Source organism: Diabrotica undecimpunctata, chromosome 9, assembly GCF_040954645.1.
Source record: "Diabrotica undecimpunctata isolate CICGRU chromosome 9, icDiaUnde3, whole genome shotgun sequence".
Lineage (NCBI taxonomy): Eukaryota > Metazoa > Arthropoda > Insecta > Coleoptera > Chrysomelidae > Diabrotica > Diabrotica undecimpunctata.
In genome coordinates, this window is record NC_092811.1 from 86,559,483 (window position 1) to 86,586,639 (window position 27,157).

Sequence of the window (27,157 nt, forward strand, 5' to 3'; positions counted from 1 at the left end):
AAGTGATCAATGAAGAAGTTACAGTTAAGAAGAAGTAGATATCAATAGCATAGTCAAATAGTTATGAGTCAAATAACGTTAGCTATCCCGTTTTGTCCAACTCTCCCCTACATATATTTGTAAATTGAAAATATTTTAAATTCACAAAATATTTGGTTAAAATCTATTTCTTCGTAAAAATTACCAACAAGAACGTCAGCTACCTCACTAAGTTTTTGAAAACCATTGTTTTTTTTTTAATTGTTTAAATTTTTTTAAAAATATTTTTTCTAGTATCATCTTTAACATTTTGACAAACTAATCTAATTACTTTAATTAAGGCTATGCTTTAGTGAGCTGCCCACATGCCTAAAGAGAAAGGTATTTGATCAGTGCGTCCTCCCAGTCTTGACGTACGGAGCAGAAACACTTACCCTAACAAAAGCAGCAGCTACCAAGATAGCCAGACTAAAATGGAGATGGGCAGGACACATAGTCAGAATGACAGATGGGCGATGAAAAAAGAGGTTATTGGAATGGAGGCCAAGGGAAGACAAGAGAAGCGTCGGTCGACCACCTACAAGATGGACTGACGATTTAAGAAGACTCAATAAAAACTGGATAAGAGCGGCGCAAGATAGACGGGGTTGGAAACATGAGGAAGAGGCCTATGTTCAGCAGTGAACTCTTGAGGCTGGATGATGATGAAGGCTATGCTTTCTACCAAGGATAACTTAATAATAGTTTTATGAAAGACTAACTGAATAATAGTTTTATGAAGGAAACTAAAATTTGATTTAATGAATGTAAGTTGCTGAAGGACGTTGTTTTAAAAAAATTGTTTAGCATCTAGCAGAGATTGGAAACTTTTATCAGTTAAAGCGCCAATTATATTTTTTAAATCTACAAAATAGTCTGAACAGAAAAAAGCGGTTTCCAACCATGTTCCCCCATTTTGTTAGAACGGGTTCTGGTGGAAGTGGAATATTTGGAAGCATTTCTTTATAAAGTTAAATTGTTATAGGAGGTTTGAGGAATACTTTTTAATGCTTGATATCAGGTAGTTTACAAAAGGACCTTTTTTAAATTCCTTCCGCAACTCTGTTCATTCCATGTGCTAAATAAGTAACGTGTATTAAGTTTTATTTTTTATTTTTAAATGCATATTTACAAACTACTCATAAGCAATACATTAGTAAATGTGATGACAATAATTACTTGATTTGGGTACTATCTAACGACAGTTCTTCATATATAACCAGGTCTTCTGGCCAAGTCCTCTTCAGTCTTCGTTCCTTCATTGGTGGCTGATATAATTTTGGCCTGGTTGGCTTGAAGTGATGTGTCATCTTTTACGGTTGGTACTTCTAGATCATTGTGGATGGTTGCATTGCTCACATACTCACATACCAAGGGGCATTAGCTATCATACGCAGTGTTTTTGATTGGAAGGTCTGCAAAATTTTTGTGTTTGAAGGCTTGATACAGCCCCAGAGTTCTACACTCTAAGTTCATATTGGTTTTACATGACTTTATAAAGTAGTATTTTGTTGTGGAATGACAGTTGTGACTTTCTGCCAAGTAACCAATTTATTTGTTTTAATTTTTTATTGAGCTTTTTTTGGCGTTAATGTGTGAGTTTCCAGGTGAGCTTTTGGTTAAAATGCAACCCAAGATATTTCACAACGTCTTTAGCAGGAATTTGGGCATTGTTTAGGCTAACTTGTATCATCGGCAAACGCCCCTACTTTGATATCATCTGTAGTAGGTATGTCAGCAGTAAAGGTTAGGTACAGGAAGGGACCGAGGACACTGTCCTGATGAAATCCGGATTCGATTGAGTGATAGGTTGAGAAATTATTATTGATTTTTAGTTGGAACGAACATTTGTTAAAATAGGACTTCAGTATAAGGTACATATCGCTAGACAGTAAAGATTTTAATTTATATAACAAACCGTTGTGCCAGACTTTATCAAAAGCCTGCTGAATATCGAGAAATACTAAGGCACAGATAGTCTTTTCTTCCAAACTTTTCTTGATGTTATTTACTATTTTATGAGACTGTTGGATTGTTGAATATTTTTGACGAAAACTAAACTGATATTCGGGTATTATGTTCTCGAGGGGTACAGTTTCGCTTAATCTATTTAGCAGGAGTCTTTCAAATATCTTGGACATCAATGGTTACAAACTTATCGGACGATAGAAAGAAGGTTCTGTAGGCAATTTACCTTGCTTTCAATTATTATAGTATGAGTATATTTCCGCTGGATTAGAAAATGACGTAACTGCAGAATTCTATTGTAGATAATAGTAAACATAAGAACTGCTTTCCTGGGTAGATGTTTTAGAATTCACACATCGATTAAATCGTATCCTGGGGCTTTGTAAGACTTGGTACTCATTATTATTCTGCGAACCTCGAATGGGGAGAATGCTTTTATTGGAGGTGTTAGTTGGCAGGCTGGTTCTAGATATTTGTTAACTACATCCTCATTTATGTTTTGACCTAAATTTGGAGTAAATATATTTTCTAAATATTCTGCTATAGCTTTTTCATTGTCAGTCTGCGCCCAACTTCTATCCATCATCATCATCACTGGCTCGACAACCCTTTTTGGATCTTGGACTGTCCCAGGATTCTTCTCCATTCTGATCTGTTTCGTGCTTTTTTCTCGATTTTTTTTATTTTCAAGGTTGTTATATCATTTTCTATTTGTTCTAAGTATCTCAGTTTCGGTTTTCCTCTTGTTCTTTTTCTACTGGCATTCTTCTTCTTCATGTGCCTTGTCCGTTCCGAACGTTGGCAATCAACATGGCTATTCTGACTTTGTTTACGGCAGATCTGAATAGTTCAGCAGATGACAATCCGAACCATTGCCGCAAGTTTTGGAGCCACGAGTGTCTTCTCCTCCCTGGACCCCTTCTGCTGTCTATTTTCCCTTGAATGATCAGTTGTAGTACTCTATATTTATTATGTCTCATAACGTGACCCAAGTATTCCAACTTTCTTTTCTTTATACTTATTCCTACCTCTCTCTCTTTACCTATCCGGCGTAGTACCTCTTCGTTGGTCACGTGCTCAGTCCAGGATATACGTAATATACGTCGGTAAGCCCACATTTCGAAGGCCTCTACTTTTTTCATCAATGTTGCGGTCATTGTCCACGCCTCCATTCCATATAACAAAACCGGGAATACATAACATTTCAGAAGTCGAATTTTGAGAGGTAGGGTGAGGCTTTTAGAGGTGAAAATTTGCTTCATGCTAGTGAACGATGCTCTTGCCTTTTCTACTCTTATACGTATTTCCTTCGCTTGATCCCAATTTGAGTTAACTGTTGTTCCCAAGTAGATGTACGAATCCACGTGTTCAATTCTTTCATTGTCTAATATCAGTTGCTGTGGTGGTTGTTGGGTTTTGCTTACTAACATCCATTTGGTTTTTGTGATATTTAGTCTGAGTCCGTATTGTGCACTTGTTTTTTGTATCTTACTCATTAGGCAACTCAGTTCCTCCATGCTACTTGCTAGAATCACAGTGTCATCAGCATACCTTATGTTATTAATTATTTCTCCATTTATCTTTATACCTTCTGTGCTTTCCTCCAGCGCTGTCTTAAATACTTCTTCTGAGTATATATTAAAGACAATAGGAGACAAGATACAGCCCTGTCGTACCCCTTTCTTGATCTCAATTTTATTGGTCATTGTAGATCCTACTTTCACTTTAGCTGTTTGGCCCCAATAGAGACTCGCTATTGTTCGAATGTCTCTGTAGTCGACTCCGATCTTATGGAGAACTTCAATTATCTTTTCGTGCTTTACGTTATCGAATGCTTTTGCGTAGTCTATAAAGCATATGTACACGTCTTTGTTCATATCTCTGCAGCGCTGGATGAGTACCTGTAGACTAAAGTCCTCTACTGGCATCTGTTTGAATATTTTGTTTGGTATTTCGCCTTCTTCCATTCTTTTTACATGTCCTATCCAACGCAGCAGTCCTATTTTAATGAATGTTATAATATCGGGAACCTAGTATATTTTGTATAGTTTAGAGTTGTATCTTCTTCGCCATATTCCGTTTTCTTTTGTGCCCTTATATATGTGTCACAAGATTTTTCTTTCGAAGGTGGCTAACAACGTTTCCTCTCTTTTAGTGAGTGTCCAGGTTTCTGAGCCATATGTGAGTACCGGCCTTATTAGGGTTTTATATATTTGGCATTTTGTTTTTCTTGCGACGTTATCTGATCTTAGTTGCCCAATTAAGCCATGGTAACATTTATTTGCAATAAATATTCGAAATAAATGTTCAAAACATATTATGATGTCTCTGCATTCTTCCCACTCCTTATTTAGGTTTTCACGTGTTTGTTTGTTTTTTCTGTTTTCTAGTTTGTTGTTTATCTTTTCTTTATACTCTTAATTTTTGTTTCTTTCTTTGAGTCCTTCCACATTGTATCGTTCATGTTTAGAGCCTCTTTACTTTTTGATGTTTGAAATTCTAGACCTTACTCTACTTTCGACCAGGTAGTGATCAGATTCACCATGTTAAGTGATCTTGCTAGGTTTATTAACCTATTGCCATTGTCATTTGATTGCTCATGGAGACTGTGCCTACCTATTGTAGGTTGGAATTGCTGTTCTTTTCCAACTTTGGCGTTTAGGTCTCCATAGATTATTTTTATATCATTTTTTGGGCATAACTGATATGCGGACTCTAATTCGTCATAAAACTCTTCTTTAATTAGGCCCAACTTCTATTAGGTTTTCCTATTAGAGGAATTGGTAGTGTCGATTTCTTGACTTTTTTAGTGGTCACAGCTTTTCTGTTTCAACTTTGTAATAGATATAAGGGATACAAATAATGCCTCCATGTTCCTGTGGCACGAAGGATTCTCTGAACATGAGCGCAAACTTAATTGGTTCATGCCTGTTATATTTCTTAAAGAGTGGGTTTACTAACAAGAGGGACATCATTATTTGGAGCGACAACTGTTGTGGCCAAAATAAAAATAAATTTATTTTGTTTGTGTTGATGTTTTTTGTTTCTAATGACGAAGATTTTTGACAAGTGGGCACAGTTTCATGCCTTGTGACAGGAATTTTGCCCTAATAGAAAAACGAAAAAAAAAAAAAAAAAATAAGCAAATCAGTTATACGTATTGAAAAAGAGAATCCTATAAACATCCAAACTACCCATTCAGAACTTGAATCATGGAATAAAACTAACATTAAAAAAAAAAAAAAGAAAACGCCAAATGATTTCAAACAATTAAGTAGTGCTAATAGAGCCCGAAAACAAAGTATCAGCGAACAAGAAGAAGAGCCTCCAATCAATGATACCATACTTCAACAATCCTCAGCACCAACAGTTCTACAAAAATTTACTAGGAGTAGTTGAAACTGCACAAGAAGACCCTGCTGAAAACAGTAACATGCAAAATAATGATATATTCCGTCCCGTTACTGAAGAAAAGTAGATGGGCACTTAGCACCTCCTTATTTAAAAAAGACAAAAAAAAAGAATTGTCATAGTTTTGTTTTTTTATAACATTATTATACTTATAGATTAAGTTTTCCATTTTGGTACATACAGATTTTTTGTATAAATAAACAAACAAAATTAATCCTTGCCTTTTCTTAACGTTTTTACTAAATATCTCAAAATGTTGGTTTTGACACTTAGCTCATTTTAAACTTCCACTCTTTAATTATCATTATTATCAACGTATTTTTAACTGCATAACGCATTAACTCATAGTCGTTATTAAAATAACAAACCAACTTTTTTCAGCTTTGCTATATAATTATTCAAGCATCAATTTTAATCTCTTTTGATATCAGAATTACATCATTAGCATTTCGCAAATGGTTCAGGTATTGTTCATTTATTTTCATACCACATTCAAAATCAGAAAAATTATTATAATAATACTAACAGATAAAACTTTATATGACTAAAAATAAATTGAATGTAACATATAAAAAGTTATTTCACAAATGATTAGATTAAAAAACATTTGTAATAATTTCCCAAAAACTATTTCAACCATGTGTTATCAAAAGTTATTTCCTCGTAATTCCGTGTAAAATTATTGTTTTCGGTATTCTGATTAATCAAGTTATCAATCAATGCTATTAAATTATCTATAGGATCTAAATAAGAATGATATCTAAAACTAACGTAATAAAAATATAGTATACTAGTTTTTCCCCAGTAAAATTAAAAAAAAAAACACCTGAATCATCTACGATATGCTGATGATATACTTGACCTATATAGACTAGGCGGGATCTGTAGAAATTCAGACCATAATGGACATTTTCCATAGGAAGCTATTTTTTTGCTGGAATCCCTTCAGGATGTGCCCAATATCGATAATCACGATATGCGCCAGTCGCAAACCCTGTGCTAAATTTTTTATTTCTTAGAAAACACTATAGGAAATTAAAAGTTTCGTTATTCAATTTTACACAATATTTCGTTAGCTAGAAATTGAAAATTTAATGTTTATTGTTGAAAAAATAGCAATAATTGGAAAAAAAGTACAAAAAAATGAAGTTAATCCTTTAAATGTTTTCGACTTTCTAAACTTGACTTACAAGCTCCATATTCCGCCTAGAAAAACTTTTTAATATGTTTAAAACGTGTGCTAAATTTTGTTAAGATCAGTCGGTTAGGTTTTGCATAACACTTTTGCAATCCAGCCTACTGGAAGAAAAATCGCAAATTTTCAAATTTATAGTAGACCCTAAATAGGCCTTTCAGATAGTTGAAAATTTTTTTACATATAATAGAAGGCATAAACTTTCAAACGCTTTTTGTAAAATTCAAATCGGTTTACTAGGAGAGCCTAGAAATTTTTTTAAACTTTTAAACATTTTTTAGGCTTCTAAACAAATTGAATAACTTAACGAGCTTTAAACATATCAATTTCAAAATTTATAAGGTTGTGATACAACCTATGCATTTTTTTATCAAGAAAAAAGCAAAATTGTTAATTTGTTTTCAACAAATAATGATATATCGCAAGAAGCAACCATTTTTAATGAAAAAAGTGCCACTAAGGAAGAAATTAAACGCAGCGGATGTAAAATTATATCGGCATTGTATATGGGCCACTCAAAGTGCTATTTTACATTGAATAAAATTCGCTACTTGTGCTTTAATAAAGGTTGCAAAAATAAAATTTTTCAATTGTCCATGCTGCCACCAACACAATCTGCAGGTGAGCAACACTCGCTTCGTGTATATTTCCAAGTACAACAGTGGCTTGGAAATAACCTGAATGTTACTGAGTGAGGGTGGGAACTAACTCAAAATGGTCTTGAGCCAATACAAACTGAGCAGGTATTACTACCTGACTCATTATTCAGAAATATTAGTTGCAAATGTAAAAAACTTTGTACAAAAATGGATTCCTCGAATTTTCTAGAGGCACAAGATAAAGCTACAGATGAAGGACAAGAAACATTAAATTTACAGATCTAGGATGAAGATATTGAAATGGAAAATGAAGGTTTTGAGGAAGAAATAAGACCTGAAGATTCTTGTCCTTACAAAAAAAGAAAAAAAAATCATTGAAGATTGGGTCAAAATAAAGTTTATTTATGAAAAAAAAAATTTTTTTTCGTTCGCCTTTGTTTTATCAATTTAAATAATTTATTAACAATTTATTAATACATATTTGTTTACTAAAAGTAACAATTTACTTTAATGTATAAATTGCAAGCTCAAAAAAAATGCATGATGAAAAAATGCAATTACTTGTTTAACATACAATTGTTTATTGCAAATTTCCCAATTTGCAATTAAAAATGGTATTTGAAAATATGATATTTGAAATCCTTGTCATCCGAGACATCGATTCAAAAAAAAAAGAGCAAAATTGGTTAACAAGAAGCCGAGATAATGCAATTTTTAGCGCGCGCTATGATTTTGAACTCGCCGATTCATATTTCGAGTGAATGTCCCCCACCACCACCTCTCATGCATTCCGAGCGATATTTTACGCGAAAACGGTTTTTTATTTGTCTTTTTTATGGATGTTGCCATGAAGCGAATTACGTAAAACTTTTCATATAAAAAGTACTTGACAAGACGAGGGTATTTGTTTAAAAACGAGCCCTCTATCACTTATGGTTACACGGCAAATGTATGCCAACTTTGACCTTCAATATCTCGACAACCAGTAAGCCGAATGTATCTTTTTTTCTTTTAAAGAAGCTAATGTTCTTTAAGTGTATAAATTTTGAAATTGATATGTTTAAAGCTCGTAAAGTTATTCAATTTGTTTATAAGCCTAATATATATATATATATATATATATATATATATATATATATATATATATATATATATATAGGTATATATATATATATATATATATATATATATATATATATATAAATGTTTAAAACTTTAAAAAAATTTCTAGCCTCTCCCAGTGAACCGATTTGAATTTTGCAAAAAGCGTTTGAAAGTTTGAGCCTTCCTTTATATGTAAAAAAAATTGCAACTATCAGAGAGGCTTATTTAGGGCCTACTATAAATTTGAAAATTTGCGATTTTTTTTTTCAGTATGCTGGATTGCAAAATTATTATGCAAAACCTATCCGACCGATCTTAACAAAATTTAGCACACGTTTTAAACATATTAAAAAGTTTTTCTAGGCGGAATATGGAGCTTGTAAGTCAAGTTTAGAAAGATGAAAACATTTAAAGGATTAACTTCATTTTTTTGTACTTTTTTTTTCAATTATTGCTATTTTTTCAACAATAAACATTAAATTTTTAATTTCTAGCTAACGAAATATTGTGCAAAATTGAATAACGAAACATTTAACTTAGATTATTTATAATTTTTTCTCTAGGATCAATATTTTCCGAATTATAAACGAAAATAGGAGCAAAAAATGAGAAATTTTCAATTGTTTTTAGATTTTGTTAAATAAAAAATTTAGCACAGGGTTTGCGACTGGCGCGTATCGTGATTATCGATATTGGGCACATCCTGAAGGGATTTCAGCAAAAAAATAGCTTCCTATGGAAAATGTTCAATCCAAAACAGATCCCGCCTAGACTAATAGCTGATAGGTCTTTTAGAATAAACTACCTAAGTCTGACGTCACAATGGGAGGGGATTTCAAAAACATTTCCAAACATTTCTAATTTGTGTGTATTTGTCCAATATTTATGAAAAAAAAAATTTTTTTTCGTTCGCCTTTGTTTTATCAATTTAAATAATTTATTAACAATTTATAAATACATATTTGTTTACTAAAAGTAACAATTTACTTTAATGTATAAATTGCAAGCTCAAAAAAAATATTTTATAAAAAAAGTATTTGAAAATATGATATTTGAAATCCTTGTCATCCGAGACATCGATTCAAAAAAAAAGAGCAAAATTGGTTAACAAGAAGCCGAGATAATGCAATTTTTCGCGCGCGCTATGATTTTGAACTCGCCGATTCATATTTCGAGTGAATGTCCCCCACCACCACCTCTCATGCATTCCGAGCGATATTTTACGCGAAAACGGTTTTTTATTTGTCTTTTTTATGGATGTTGCCATGAAGCGAATTACGTAAAACTTTTCATATAAAAAGTACTTGACAAGACGAGGGTATTTGTTTAAAAACGAGCCCTCTATCACTTATGGTTACACGGCAAATGTATGCCAACTTTGACCTTCAATATCTCGACAACCAGTAAGCCGAATGTATCTTTTTTTCTTTTAAAGAAGCTAATGTTCTTTAAGTGTATAAATTTTGAAATTGATATGTTTAAAGCTCGTAAAGTTATTCAATTTGTTTATAAGCCTAATATATATATATATATATATATATATATATATATAGGTATATATATATATATATATATATATATATATATATATATATATATATACATAAATGTTTAAAACTTTAAAAAATTTTCTAGCCTCTCCTAGTGAACCGATTTGAATTTTGCAAAAAGCGTTTGAAAGTTTGAGCCTTCCTTTATATGTAAAAAAAATTGCAACTATCAGAGAGGCTTATTTAGGGCCTACTATAAATTTGAAAATTTGCGATTTTTTTTTTCAGTATGCTGGATTGCAAAATTATTATGCAAAACCTATCCGACCGATCTTAACAAAATTTAGCACACGTTTTAAACATATTAAAAAGTTTTTCTAGGCGGAATATGGAGCTTGTAAGTCAAGTTTAGAAAGATGAAAACATTTAAAGGATTAACTTCATTTTTTTGTACTTTTTTTTTCAATTATTGCTATTTTTTCAACAATAAACATTAAATTTTTAATTTCTAGCTAACGAAATATTGTGTAAAATTGAATAACGAAACATTTAACTTAGATTATTTATAATTTTTTTTCTAGGATCAATATTTTCCGAATTATAAACGAAAATAGGAGCAAAAAATGAGAAATTTTCAATTGTTTTTAGATTTTGTTAAATAAAAAATTTAGCACAGGGTTTGCGACTGGCGCGTATCGTGATTATCGATATTGGGCACATCCTGAAGGGATTTCAGCAAAAAAAATAGCTTCCTATGGAAAATGTTCAATCCAAAACAGATCCCGCCTAGACTAATAGCTGATAGGGCTTTTAGAATAAACTACCTAAGTCTGACGTCACAATGGGAGGGGATTTCAAAAACATTTCCAAACATTTCTAATTTGTGTGTATTTGTCCAATAATAAGTTATAAATATTGGTTTTTTTAATTGAGTGAAGAATAAATAAGGAGTTTTGGTTATGAACATTCATTCTGTGCGATTGGTATTATTTTTTGTTGTTCGTGAATTTGTGAGTTAAGGATATCAAAGTATTAAGATATTTACTATGAATGTTCATATGTTAAAATTTTGTCATTGTTTGATTAAAACTTGAATTATTTTTTACTGTATTTCAAGGTATTTTGTTGTTGTTTTTATCAGAGTTATCTTAAAATAAATTAATAAATCATTGAATTTATTTACGAGGTTGAAAAATATTAAAATTTTTTTTTTATTAACTCCATTGAGTACAACAATCTGATCATTGGGCATCAAGAATTTGGTATGGTAAAAAATGCAGACATGTAGAGAGTTACTCCAGTGAGTAACCTCTTTACAATTCTAAAATTAAAATTTTATTAGTTAAATACACTTATTATGTTCAGTTGAACAAGGTATACGGCAATTGCCGTTTTAGTCTACGCACTTCAAAGTCGTTCCGCACATTTAGTTGTCGAGCAAACGCATTAGGATGCACTAGTTCTCGTTCACAGTATTTAGCACTAAAACGTTGTATGGCTTCCTTCACGGATTCTAGGGGGATGTCGTGTTGAATCACCTCGTTGGATACATAATATGGCGCATTGACTATGGCACGCAGTACCTTGTTTTGGAATCTCTGTAAGATGTTTATATTGGAGACGCTAGCAGTGCCCCATAGCTGAATCCCATAAGTCCATATGGGCTTGAGGATGGACTTCTAGAGTGAAATTTTGTTATCCAAAGATAGTTTTGAATTGCGTCCAATGATCCAATACATATTTCTCAATTTAAGTCCAAGCTGTTTTCGTTTGTTAAAAATATGTTTTTTCCAAGTTAGATGGCGATCCAAGTGCATGCCAAGATATTTAGCCTCGGATTGAGGAATTAGACAATTATCAATATATACAGGGGGACATGTTTCTCTACGTAGCGTGAATGTAACATGTATTGACTTAGTTCCATTAGATTTGATGCGCCATACTTTCATCCATTGCTGAATTATATTTAGGTTTGATTGATGGATCTGTGTGGGATGCCAGGATAGCAGTTTCATCTGCATACGTTGCAACAGTAGTTGTACTAGATGTTGGAATGTCCGCTGTGTATAAAATATATAGAATTGGGCCGAGAACGCTGCCTTGTGGGATGCCTGAGTGAATAGGATATATCTTAGTGTGCTCGGTACAGTGCTTCACCAGGAAGTGTCTATTTTCTATGTAGGATTTTAAAAGCTGGAAGTGAGGATAGGGTAGGAGCTAATTTGATTTGTAGTCCTATGTGCCATACTTTGTCAACAGCCTGAGCTATGTCAAGGAAAGCAGCAGAACAGTATCTTTTGGCATTAAAATCCTTGATTATTTGGTTGACTAGCCCATGCACTTGTTTTATGGTTCCGTGTTTGTCTCGGAAACCGAATTGATGTTCTGGAATTATTTTATGTTCGTCTATTATCGTTTTTAACCTTATTACGTATATTTTTTCAAAGACTTTGCTAATCATAGGCAAAAGGCTTATAGGCCGGTATGAAGATGCATTTTCCGGTCTTTTTCGGGGTTTAAAGATCAATATGATTTGTGCCACTTTCCATGAACTAGGGAAGTAGTTTAGGCGCAGGATTGCATTAAATATAAAGGTTATTATTTTTGTGCACTTATCCGAAACTTCTTTTAGAATCTTGCCGAGATTAAGTCAAATCCAGGGGCTTTTTTGATGTTGACTTCATTTATTGTTTGTTTTACTTGGTTGACTGTAAATTTCGTGAGGGGCAGATCTATTTGAAACGGTGCTGTTAGTTCTGTTTCTTCCTCTGTAGATACTGTAGAAGGGTATAGCGTGAATACTTTTCGAAGGTGCTTGCCAAAAAGATCAGCTTTTTCGTTGTCGTTCCTAGCCTAGGTGTTTTTTCGTGGCTTTCCAGAGTGAGTAATCTGTAGCTTCAGTCGGTGTTAAATTTTCTAAATATTCTTGAATTCCATGATTTTCTTCTTCATGGATTTATTTCTTTAATACCTTTGTTGCTTTGTTAAGTTTTTTCTTATTTTCTGCCGTTTTTGACTGTTGCTAATTTTTACGTAATTGTCGTTTTTCTGAAATTTTTTGTTTAATTGTGGGAGACACATTATTTCTGTTTGGAGATGGTTCGTAGCTGGGAGTCGCATACCATGCAGCAATTTGTATGCTTTTTGTTAGGTTATCTACAGCTGATTCTAGTTGGAGTTCATTTTTCAAGGACAGATTTAGTGAGATCAAGCTATCTAGTTTTTCTCTAAATTGGGACCAGTTAGTCTTGGTGTTATGCAAAGTTGGTTGATGTACTTTGTTTAAGATTTTTTCGAAGATTGTTATTTTAAACGGTGAGTCGTCTGATGATAAATCGAAGCATGATTCAGCTTTCCATTTTTTTTTATCGATGCCTTTTGTGATGCAGAAATCAACGGCATCAGGTATTTTGTTTAAGTCAGACGGCCAATAAGTTAGTTCGCTAATAGAGATTTGTTGCAGGTTATTTTTTAACATTGCTTTAGCTAATTCTCTGCCTCTTGGTGTTGTTAGTCTAGAGTCCCACATCGGATGTTTTAAATTATAATCTCCATCTGCAATGAATTTGTTCCCTAGAGTGTTGAAATATTCTAGGAAATGTTCTTTTTTAATGGCATGTTTAGGTGGGCAGTATAAGGCAGAGATTTAAATTAATAATTTATTCTTTTTTCGTTGACAGTGATTTTATCCTGTAAAAGACTAAAGATATTCGTTTTCTCTTAGTTTAAGTTGTAATATAACATTCTGTAGAAACCTTTGTATCAAATTGCCATAATGAGTGTTATGTGAAATGTAAAAATATTTTTTGAATGTTTTAATAGTTTTTGAGTTTATTTTTTAGATCGGGGCATATAATGGCTAGTAAACAGTGTTGAAGATATTCAGTATTACTAAATTTATCAGTAATGATTATAAAATTATTATTAACTATTTAAACTACGAGAAAACGAATATATTTAGTCTTTTAGGGGATAAAATCACTAGCATTTAAAAACGAATTTAACATTATATTAAATATTGTTTAACATCGTAAATAAATTTAATGATTTATTGATTAATTTTGAAATAACCCTGATAAAAACAAAAACAAAATACCTTGAAATACAGTAAAAAATATTTAAAATTTTAATCAAACAATGATATAACCTTAAAATATGAACATTCATAGTAAATTTCGTTATACTTTTATATTCTTACCTCACAAATTCCCGAACAACAAATAATACCCACCACACAGAATAAATGTTTATAACCAAAAGTCATTATTTATTCTTTAAACAATTAAAAAAAACTAATATTTCCAACCTCTTATGGGGCAAATACACACAAATTAGAAATGTTTGGAAAGGTTTTTAAAACCCTCGCCCACTGTGACGTCAGAACTTAGGTAGTCCGTTAAATAGCGTTCCCAGATTGATTTACTGATAATGTGTGTAATTTACTTGCAGCGTTTATAGGCTATTGATTATATTATGTGTGAGATGTAAGGGATGGTAATGCGCAACGTATAGCCTCTCCGATCCCAATGTCAACCTCACCTGCCCGTGTAATTATCTTGAACCTACCTGACTATTCGGTGCATCCTGCCAGATAACAAGCAATCCCCCCACTTACTGGCCAAGGGTTTCGGACGGACGACCTGGTAAGTAACAAGGTATTCCTTTATCCTAGGGTTGGGAAACTGACCCTAAAGGCGGGTTAACTAAGACATTAGCCAACGTAATAAGAATACAGAAGGCAACGGGAAATCACTGTATTAAAGATCGTAAGATATCCCTAGTCGTATCATCATGAAATGGGGAGACAGAGGAAGCAGACGTATAGTGATCATGGGTATCGGAGACCAAGATCTGACAGGAAAGGAGTCAGGGTTTTTCAGGTCGTCAACCAGCGAAATCCCTACCAAAAAAGGAAAAAAGCAGACCGTCAATTTAAAATTGGAACGTGGAATGTGACCAGCATGTTCGAATCCGGAAGAACACCTAATGTAATTTAAAAAATATAAAGAATTAACATCAATATTTTAGGAATAAGTGAAACCCGATGAATAGGAAATGGAAAATTTAAAGATAGACACCATACGATATACTATTCAGGTAGTAATGACACAAAACATCGACATGGCATGGCAATAATACTGAACAATGAAATCTCACAACACGTCCAGAATTTTCTACCTTTTTCCGAAAGAGTTATGCTACTACAACTAAAAACAAAAGACAGAAAATCAACATAATTCAAGTCTATGCCCCAACGGCCAAACAAGATGACCAAGAGGTGGAATCATTCTCTGAACAAATTCATGAGGCATTGAAAACTACGAAAGCACGTGATGTCACAATAATATTGGGTGACCTGAACGCCAACATTGGAAAGGGTAGCACAAGCAACGTAGTGGGAAATTTTGGATTAGGTAATAGAAATCAAAGAGATGCCAAGAAATTCTGCCAAGATAATAATATGATTGTTACAAATACGTTCTTTGAATTACCTAATAGACGTCTGTACACTTGGAAATCGCCAAGGCATAATGAACATCAGATAATGAGAAATCAAATAGTTTACATAATCATCAAAGAAAGATGTCGGAATAGTATTACTGCAGTCAAAACACAACCTGAAGTAGATATAGCATCTAACAATAATCTCTTAGGAGCACATATGAAAATTAAAATGAAAAAAATAGAGAAGACAGCAAAAGAAGAAAAAACTAATATAAATGCACTAAGGGATCCAGAGATCAGAGAAAATATAGAAAAAAATAAATGAACGTCTAAAAACCATACAGATTAAAGGGGAATGTATTGAAGAAAACATCAACAAAAACTGGGAAAAAATAAATGCTGACTTAATAGAACCTTCAAAAAAGTATCTACACAAAACCAAAGAAAAGATTAAACCAAGACTAAACTTGATGAACAAAAGAAGAGTATATAAGGACAAAAATAAATCATTGCACCAGAAAAGACAAAATGAAATACGGCGACAAATTCGAATAGCAAAAGAAAATTGGTTAAAAGAAAAATGTGACACAGGAAAATAAAAGAATTAACTAGAAGACCAGAATACAAACAAAATATACTAGTTGATGAAAAGGGAGACACAGTAATGGATACAGAAAACAAATTGATGGAATGGACAAACTATATAGAACAGCTATTTAATGATAAACGAGACAAAATAGATAACGAATATTTCGTTGAAGAGACTGGACCAGAAATAACAGTGAGTAAAACACGCAATTAAAGAAATGAAAACTGAGAAAGCAATAGGACCAGACGAAATAACGACAGAAATATTGCAACTTATCGCCGACTGCAATGTACATGTTATTGTCGAATTATTTAATATCATATACAGAACAGGTATATTACCTAAAAAATGGCTTCTATTAACATTCGTGACTATGCCGAAAAAGAAAACCGCCAGACAATATTGCGATCACCGTACCATCAGTCTAATGTGTCACATACTACTAGTATTCCTGAAGATTATTCATCGTAGAATATATAAAAAAGTTAGAACAAGACATTGGACAAACTGAGTTCAGATTTAAAAATGCTCAAGGAACCAGAGAAGTATTATACGCAGTAAATGTGCTAATACAGAGATGTTTAGATCTGAACCAGGACATCAATGTCTGCTTCCTAGATTATAACAAAGCATTCGATACAGTGAAACATAATCCGTTAATAAAACTTCTCAGAACAAAGAACATCGACACACGGGATATAAGAATAATAAATAATCTGTATTAAAAACAAAAAGCTGTCATAAGAATAAATAATTTAAAAAGTAATAAAATAAAAATCAAAAGAGGTGTTAGACAGGGTCTGTCTTGTCTTGACAGGGTGGGACTCTGTCTTGTCGCCATCACTGTTTAATACATACTCAGAGGAAATATCTATTCAAATAAGCATTAGAAGATGAAGTAGCAGGCATAAAAATAAATGGCCTGCCCATACGTGAAATTAGATATACTGATAGTAGAAAATATTACAGATCTACAAAGAATTTTAGATAAGGTTGTTGCAGCTAGTGAAGAATTTGGTCTGTCACTAAACATAAAGAAAACAATATTCATGATTATATCAAAGAAAACTATTAGATACATCAATCTACACGTAAATAATAAGACGATAAAACAAGTTCAGAATTATAACTATTTAGGGGCAAACATTAATTAGTTTTGTCGATTCCAAGTTAGTCAAAATAAAAAAAAAACATTTGCTAGCTGTTTACCTATTAACTGCAGGACCACCCAGTCCCTCATTAATTATGTAAGAAATGTAAGCGACAGACCATTGTCTATAAAATAAATATGGAAAACATGACGCACAAAATGAAAATCTTAAAATAATGTCGGTATTATTAATTATCTTGACACATGTTTTTACTCGTACATTGACACAGTAAATTATTTTTTAGGTAATATTATAATAAAAATCTGTTTATTCTCTATAAAATTGACAAAAAAAAGTGTAGATAAGCTTTTTTGGTAATAAAACTGTATCAAATAAGTAGGATGAAATCAGAGTAACGATACATTAGTAATTTTTAATCGATCGAACTAATAACAACAGAAAATTAATGCTTTATATATTTATATATATATATATATATATATATATATATAATATATATATATATATATATATATATATATATATATATATATACAGTGTGTCCGTAAAATATGGATAAATTCGATATTTCCTAAATGAAAAGACTTTTTAAAGAAATATAAAACACGTCGATTTTTAAATTTAATGGTCTACATTGTACAATAAAATTTCATTATACAAGGTGATACAAATTACAGTGATGACGTCATCGGCTCTTTTTTTTAATGTAACACCCTATATTTTAGGACACTTTTAGATTGATAAAAATGAGCTAATTTTAATAGAAATTATAATACTCGGGTCTACTTCTAGTTTTTGGTAAACTGTAATTATTTTTATTAACGTTCAATTACAATTAAGTAGTACAATAATTGTATTAATTCGTGAATGTTCTGTATTATTGCTTAGAATTAATTTTGATTGGGTATGGTGACAAATCGCGAACTCAGATGGAAGTGTGTAATTTATTTAATGATAAATATCCAGAAATACCCATCACGCAGTCAATAGTAAGTAAGAATGAAAAGAAATTTTGAGAAACTGGTACGGTTAAAAATGCACGCCAATCAGGTCGTCCCTTTTTGTTTTTGAAGAAGATGCGAACACTTTTGTTCCTAAGGTTAGTAGTGATCTCGATGTTTGCAAAACAACGGTGCACAAAGTACGTAAAAGTAAGTAAAGTAAGTAAAATTCACAGTTGTACAGGAAATAAAGGAGGATGATCCAGATAAAAGAATTCAATTTTGCGAAATAATGATAGATAACAGCCACCGAAATCCTCTCTTGGTTCAAAATATTATTTTTTCTGATGAGGCTACATTCAAATTAAATAGTAAGGTCAACCGTCAGAATTGTAGATACTGGGCAAAAGAAAACTCCAACTGGATGCAGGAACATCATACACAATACCCGCAAAAGGTAAACGTATGGGCTGGCATTGCAAGAAATAAAATCATTGGACCCTACTATTTCGAAGGTAATTTAAACGGACCAACATACCTGCAGTTTTTAAGTGGGTATCTGGACGTGTACGAACTCATCACTATATAGCCCCCCATAAAATTATTAGACCCTCGGAGATATAGTAAACTGATCACCGGCATCCTTTGGAGATTGGTAAACTCATCACCGCAGATAGGTAAACTCATCACCGGGATTTTTGCCTGGTTTCTAATGCGAAAGATTGCCTCTTACCTGTTATACTTCTCGTTTATGTGATAATTTAATAAATTCAGAAATTATTTTAAGCAAGTTGCTTTAAAATTTAACTAAGATATTAATACGTCTCACGGTGTGGCCTATTAGACGTATCTGCCAATCTAAATGGTTTTGAGAACTAAAAATTTAGTTACATAGGATTTCGATAGTGAACTTTAAAATGAAAATATTTTTCAACATGTGCTATTTTTGTTTATATCGGAAGTAGTCCCAACTTATTTGATTTTCATTGCATTTTTTTTATATTTCTCATTGAATTCTCGAGATAATTTTTTAAGCATACATTCGGTCTAAGTCTTACTGTTTTGGTGTTATTTGACTATCTTAAAAATAATAGACGATTTTGGACAGGCAGTAAATATAAAATGTCAAAAAAATAGGAAAAGCTAAAAACGTGAATGTGCTATTAGTGCATTGAAGTCGAAGGACTTAATTTTTTACACGTGCAAAGCTTTACATTTTATGGCATCATTAGCGGAAATTTTTAAATTTGAAGTAATCAGCAATGCATTTTTTGTGACAGAATGCATCAAAATGCTTAAGTACAGTTTCCTGTACTTTATCTTTCAATGACTTGTACAAAGATCCCACAATTAGAGTGCTTTTAAAAGCATTTTTTTACATTTTTTGGTTAGTTTTCGCCATTATTTGTAGGAGTCAGATGAGTTGTTCATTTCATTTTATAAACATCATGACAACTAACCTCAATTAGTGTAAGATACAAAATAATTTTTATTCTGTAATTTGTACTAATTTTGTTTATTGTAGCACCCTGATGATGCAAATAAAGATTTGCGAAAGCTTGATAGACTAAAAAGAGTACTTCTTTGTCCTATCTTCAGCTGCAAACCCAAAAAAGCGTTTATCGCTTTTTCAGTATATATATATATATATATATATATATATATATATATATATATATATATATATATATATATATATATATAAGGAGTCCAATTAAGTCGGTACCATATGGAAAATTTTTTTATTTTTAGTTTTATGAAAACAAATTTATTCTCTAGTTCTAAATGATCTAGAACTTCAATCATCAGAATCACATATTAGTATTCTTCAGTCATTTACGCGGTTCGTTAAACAACATGAATTTTATTAAGACTTGAGAATATCCATAATTCATTTTTTTGACAAACCGCGTATACAACTAAAAAAATTTAATATCTAATCATTGTATTCTAGGTTTTAGATCATTCAAAACTTTTTATGTAACAATTATTTTATATAATAAAATTCATAAAACTAAAAATAAAAAGGTTTCACATATGGTGCCGACTTAATTGGATACCCTTTATATATATATATATGTATATATATATATATATATATATATATATATATATATATATATATATATATATATATATATATATATATATATATATATATATATATATATATATATATATATAACAATGTGACTTTAACAATTTAATTAGAAATCTCAAAATTTAATATCAGGTAATCTACAGCAACAAGGTTTATTGCCTAATATTATGCCTTGAATACAAGAAACATCTTATACAGTTAACTTAAAAAACTTAATTACGCTGATTTTTTTCTGTTTGATCAGGATGATTCACGAAAACTAGTGCGAAACAACTAAACAAAAACGGTATAAAATTTCTACTCACCAGTTGTATGACATTTAGCCTTACACTCTTTCGTCGCACAAGTCCACAAATGGCAATTCGATTTTTTTAGAGTCTTTCGCAATTGAAATTTGAAATTATTGATAACCATTATTTTTTGTCCGCGTTGGCTCAGGACGTAATCAATTAGCAGTTCACTATCAATGTTGAAGAAACAAGGGCAAATGAAGAGAAATTTTTCTTTTCGCATGATTTTAGGTAGCTATCAATAGAATTTTGTGGAATTCCCAAATAAAAACCAATAAATTGCAGTTGCATTTAAGACATCTGGATTTGGATTATTCTGTGAAATTACCAAAATCTAGCCGTTTGCTGGGATTTTATGGTATATACCTGATCCGGGGTGCAGGTAGGCCAGTGATCAGTTTACCAATCTCTTAGGGTCTATTTTGAAAACCCTACTTTTATGGCGGTGATGAGTTTGTACTATGTACGAGGGTATTTATGGTAATTGGTGATGAGTTTACGTGTACCCGGGTGGGTATCTCGTACCTACTTTAGTTAATTTATTCCCCAGTACAATTAATCTTGGAGGTTTTGATAAAAGTTTATGGTTTCAGGATTATGGATCGCATTATGCTTTAGATGTTCGAAGGTACCTGAACGAAATTTTTCCGAACAGGTGGATTGGAAGACGTGGACATATTGGATGGCCAGCGAGGTCGCCAGACCTCAATCCTTTGGATTATTTTATGTGGAGTCATTTAAAGAATGTTGTTTATAAAACGAAACCTGCAAATATTGGAGGCTTAAAAACAAGAATTCGTAAAGAAATAAACAATATTTCTCAAGAAAGCATAAACAAGGTTCTACAAGAATTTGTACAACGTTTGTGTTACTGTCAAATACAACAAGGGCTACAATTCAAACATTTTAGATTAAGTCATGTATTAATTACTGGATTACTTTCAAGTTATTTATTATAATTTATTTCCAATTTATTAATATTATAAATCAATAAAAATTAATTTTCTAAGAGCATATCTTTCAAATTATATCCGTTACCCCAGTATTATACTTTTTTGGAATCACCTATTTTTATCTAATGTGTATCACCTTGTATAATGAAATTTTATTGTAAAATGTAGAACATTAAATTTAAAAATCGACATGTTTTAAATTTATTTAAAAAGGCTTTTCATTTAGGAATTATCGAATTTATTCCATACATTTCGGACACACTGTATATAAAAAAATAGGATCTACACGTAATCAGTCTATTATTCTTATTAAGTAGAAAAATTAAGAGCACGCCACAGAAAAATTCCCAGAAGTATTAAACTAAAACGAACTAAATAAAACAAAGAGAAGGAGAATATCTTTGACATTAACTAAAAAGGCAGAAAGAGCATAGCCGGATAATAATGTCAAAATTGGCCCCAGAGGAAACTGGATCCCAAATTATGGGCTATTATTCGGGATTACAAGAAATGAAGATTAACCAAATTTTAGCCCAAAACATTGACACATAACCTCAAAATTCCATAAAACGTCAAAAATAGATTTTGTTTTTTTCAATCAAAGGTTTTTTGTGCTCTATAAAATTATTTGAACGAAAATGAGAGTGGAAAGGAAAATAAAATTAATTTGAATGTTTGAAAATTTTAAACTCCTATTAAAAAATATCAAAACATGTCAATAGCTCGAAAAAAATATATGTGATGTATGATACTAAAACTTTGTTTTAGAATTTTTAAAGGCGTACAAGGCAGTTAAAAATTGAAAAATGAAACAATTTTTTGCCATTTTTCGCCGATTATTGAGTTAGATTTTTAGTTAGAGATATACTACTCTTTTAAAAAGTTATTTAGTAAATAGCTGATATCAGTACCTTTAATTTTTGATCCCAGATTAACTATTTTGGACTCAAATCTAGCAGGATTCTTGTGTTTACATTAATGTTTGTATTTTCAGAACGATTTCCGAAATTTAAACGTCAATAAACTTATTTTAAACTTCAATTGAGGCTTATTCCCATTAAAATAGTAATTGCTTTAATATGCCACAAGAAAATAGCTTCAGAGCAATATAAAAATAATTCTCAAACATAAAATATGCAAAACATCGTATTTGATTAGTAAAGAGACCAGTTAATTAAAAATCCAATAAAATAAATAAATAATTAAATCATTACTAGATCGGGACTTACCTCGAGTTAAGGGAAACTCTAAACGTAATAATTTAATTTAACTCTGACAATAAGATTTGTTAACAATTAATGATATTTAAATAATAACTCATAAAAATCAAACTGCCGCGTCACTCTGTTTATCAAATTAAATTTCGGAACTGTTTATAAAATTAAATTTTGGGACTGTGGTTATCAAAATGCAATGACTCTAAAAAATAGTCAAGTGAAATAAAGTTCGTGTAATCTTCTTTGATTACTCTGGAACTTAACATTAATTCAACAGGTGGCCAAAGATATGATCTCAAATTTGCAAAGGTTAAGCAACTCTCAGCTTATTCAGGTAACATACAGGTGTAAAATTATATATAACTTACAGTTTTTAGTAGTTTATCTCTTCAAAAAATTCAAACACTCAATCCACACTTGTAACAAATCTCTAGAGATTTATAATATGACTTAACAATAAATCTGTATTTATCTTAGCGACTGATATAATATTATTATAACTATATATTTCTAAATAGAAATAATTGCTGTATTGAGCTTACTGCACTTAACAATGTCGAGAATCCTCTTCTGTTGAAAAAGAAAGTGTAGTGTATCAAATTGAACGATTTAAAAGATACTCCCCGTTGTATAGGGCGTAAGGGTTAAGTTCTATAGAATTTCAATTTCTTACTCACGGATTGAAATCATACTTTCTCGAGTTAGCAACGAGCAGCTTAAATATTAAAGAAGCATAACTCAAATGCAATAAAATAGAAATGACGAAATCTAGAGTAAATACGAGCTCTACGAAAACCCTGTTCTATTAAAAATTCTTGAAATATAAAATGTTTAACGTTTTTTCTCTGTAATTTACCTGAATATAACTGGGTGCAAGTTTTACTTGGTAGACTCCAAGATTGAGGCCCAAAGCAAACAATTTGAGTTTCGAGGATGTCCCTATGGAAGGAAAGCATGTCCCGAGAAAACCATGTTGGAGTTCTATTACCCAGGACTCCCAGATAAAGAGCATTTGACTTCACCTATCGCGCATCAGAGTACTATAGGGGGAAAGGAATGATCTGGAGCATTGGAGCGAGTTGAAGTGACTCCTGTTTTATTAGAGTTAATACACCTCGCTCCAATGAATTGTTACACTCGAACGTAATTCTAAAGGGGTAACATGTCTCACAAGCTGGGTTTAATTAAATTGCTTGTTTTCTTGGTAGATTCCAATAGTCAAATCTTTAATCTGTTGTAGCGACAAAATGGGAGATTCTGGTAAAATTAGTTCATCTCAAATCACCCATACATCTTCTTTAATACGTTATAAATTTAAACGGTCAACTTTATCCCGAGCATTTACGACATTTTCATATGAGGCCAATTTCTGCATTGTTTCTGACAATTGTGCAGTTGCACCTTGCATTGGAATGAGTGGAAAATATTTATTAAATAAACGCCATACCAATTTTTTAAAAACACGCTAATAATAGTTTTTAAAAACATTCTAATAGGCACGTGTTGAACCGGTATTAGTCCACAAAACAATTTTAAAATACTTTTTTAAATGTCCATTCCGAACTTCAACTATCCATCTTGTTTTAGTAATAAATTGCGCTTTATAAGGATCTTGAGTACACAACTGTCCTTGTCCTCTTGGTAGTTTTTAATATTTAGTTTATAAATGAAAAAGTATGTATATTATTAAGAGATTATTTCTTTATCATTTAGAATAACATATTACAACCGCTGTTTTGCTTAGAATTATTATATTCGTTTACTTTAACGTAAGTCATAAGTACACTGTAGCCAACCTAGACTATTGTACCAACATATATTTAACACTCCTCACTTAAATCTAAACAATCAAAAATATTCTCATAATAATTTTACATCAGTTAAGAAACACTTGACGAAGACTTTAGATGGCAAAATTTTTCTTTTGATAAAGACTTTTTCAATATATCTGCAAGATTATTTTCAGGGCAAATATAATTAATACGTATCAATCGTTTTGAAACTAAATCTTTTATATAATGCTCTTTAATGTCAATGTGCTTGGCATGTTTAGAAATTTTAAAAGACTGACACATATTGTACTCAAATTATCAATTAAAAGTTTTTATTGACCATGTACAATAAAATCAGATGAAACACCTTTTAAGTAAATCAGTTCTTGAGCTGAGGTAGCCGCACCTATGTATTTAGCTTCTATAGTTGAAAGAGAAATACAGTTTTATTTCTGGGACAACCATGAAACTGGATTGCCACAATAAAACACAATAAACCTGTAATACTTTTTCTACCAATTTGATTTGATGCCCAATCTGAATCTGAATAACAAACTAGTTCCCACGGTTTCTATTTATATGTCAATGAAAAATTTTGTGTCTCGTTCAAATATCGCAGTACTCTTTTTCCTGCTTTCCAAGTTTGTTGTGTTGGTTTATCAAATACTCTACTGAGACATGAAACGGCGAACATAATATCAGGTCTAGATGTAGTTGCTATATACATAAGACTACCTATAAGTTTCCTATAAGGAACATCAATTACCTCTAGAGTGTTATCTATCTGTATTTGTTTCCATTGGTGATGCGACACCTTTACAATCAGTCATATTAAATAAACTCAGTACCTTTAATACTATTTTGGGCTGTCCGAATGTGAGATTACTACTTTCTCTTAATATTGTCGTTCCTAAAAAGTTCTTCACTTCACTCAGGTCCTTGGCACAAAAATTGTTTTTTTTTTGTTCATGTTACGGTAATATTATATCGTCCACATAAACAATCATAAATATGTCTTCTCCTATATATAGACAAAAATCATGTTTATATCAATAAATCCATTCTCTGTTATTTCTCTATTAAAAGTATGATTCCAGCATTTTGGAGATTCTTTTAAACCATATAGCGCTCTATTTAATTTTAAAACCTTTCCTCTGTCAACTATCAGTCCTTGTGGAGGATAAATATATATTTCTGAATCAAGTTTTTCGTTTAAAAAAGCTGTAGGAACATCAAGTTGATAAACTTTCCAATCTCTTTGCAGTGCATGAGCCAGCATCCTTCTCACTGTGCTCATTCTTGCCACATGTGCATAGGTTGATTTTAGTGGATTCAGCTCCTGTACTTAAAAACCCTTTGCAACCAACCTTCCTTTATGTGTTCCATCATCTTTAATTTTAAAAACCCATCTTGTATCTATAATCTTTTTGTTATCAGGTAAATTAACTGGTGTCCATGTATTTAGTTTTTCCAATGACTCCAGTTATTTATTAATTGCATTATTCCACTCTCCTTTTTCTGTTCTTCATCAAACGTCTCTGGTTCACCATTCAATGATAGTAAGCAATAAGCTGAATATAACTCGTATTCGTGAAAATGTTTTGGTAATTTTACTTCTCTTCCTCTTCTAGTAGATATGGGATCCTCTTCATTACTTTCTATTTCATTTCTAATTAATTCTTCGTTTTCAGCTAAACTTTCATTTTTGTTGCTTCCATTTTCAGTACCTTTAGAATTTTCTTCCTTTTTAATCCAAACTGTTTGATATTTACTGTTATCATTAACATTATTAGTTACACTATCTTTATATTTAACTTGTTTTGTTATTTTTACCATCCCACAATCTATATCCTGAATTAGAATAACCTACCCCCAAAGCCCCCTCCACTTGGGTGCGCCACTGGTTAGCAGGCAGGTAGACGATAACCACAAACTGCAGGGAAAGCAAATGTCTAGGAGACCGACTACTCCAAAATTAGTTAAACCCTCTAAGTCGAAAAATCGATACACGTCAAAAACTTGGAAGGTTAAAAAAATCCAAAATTCAGCCTTGGAGTAGCACTGATACACAATGACCAAAAATGCTACGAAAAGGTAAAACGAAACAAATCTCAAATAAATCTCAAGAAGTCATAGAAGAACTGAACAACATAAATGTAGACCTAACCGTTATTAGAGAAACTAAACGAAAGGGTAAACACAAAAGAACATCCAGCTCAACAAGGAATGTCTATTAGGGTACACCGCCGCATCAGAAAATACATTGCTTAATGGGAAGGTATTAATTATTAAAGAATTGTAAAGATGACCATATATATAAAAGGGTATAAAATATAAATATAATAGCATATATAATATAATAATAAGTAGTACTGATTCTTAATAGGACGAACATTCCCACCAATTAATTGGTAGGGCCTAAAAATGATTAACATAGTGCACAAGGAATTCAAAGCAGCAATTGTAATTACTATTCAATTATATAACTTACAATTTAAAAATAATTATATTTTAATTAAATCTATTTCAACAAGATGTCTTAAATTCTTTAAATTATTAAACGGACATATTATACTGTAAAGAAACTTACTTATACCATTTCGATCTATCCTAATTATATTAAATATATTCTTTGGCACGACTGCGTAATATACGTACACCACAGAAAGTTCAATGAATAGTTATCTACTTATGACACGAATTATCAATGAATGTTAGATATTTGGAAAACTGCTGTACAGTAATGGCTTGAGAATATTTGTGACCGAAAAAGTTCTTTACGTTTATATGGAATATATATATATATATATATATATATATATATATATATATATATATATATATATATATATATATATTATGATCTGCTTTTCTTGCTTATGATATGATCAAGCTGACTTTTATTAAATAATTTAATTAATTAATTACTGTAATTATTTATTATAAAGCGAA

At 31.4% G+C, this 27,157-nt stretch overlaps 1 protein-coding gene across 1 annotated transcript in view; it reads right to left on the bottom strand.

The window, feature by feature from the left end:
- LOC140450225 (luciferin 4-monooxygenase-like) overlaps window positions 1–26,929 on the bottom strand; it is a 101,138-nt gene extending 74,209 nt beyond the window's left edge. The window contains exon 1 of the mRNA XM_072543730.1: window positions 26,796–26,929. The gene's annotated coding sequence lies outside the window, so the exon portion shown is untranslated. The remainder of the gene's footprint in view (window positions 1–26,795) is intronic.
- Between the last annotated feature and the right edge of the window lie 228 nt (window positions 26,930–27,157).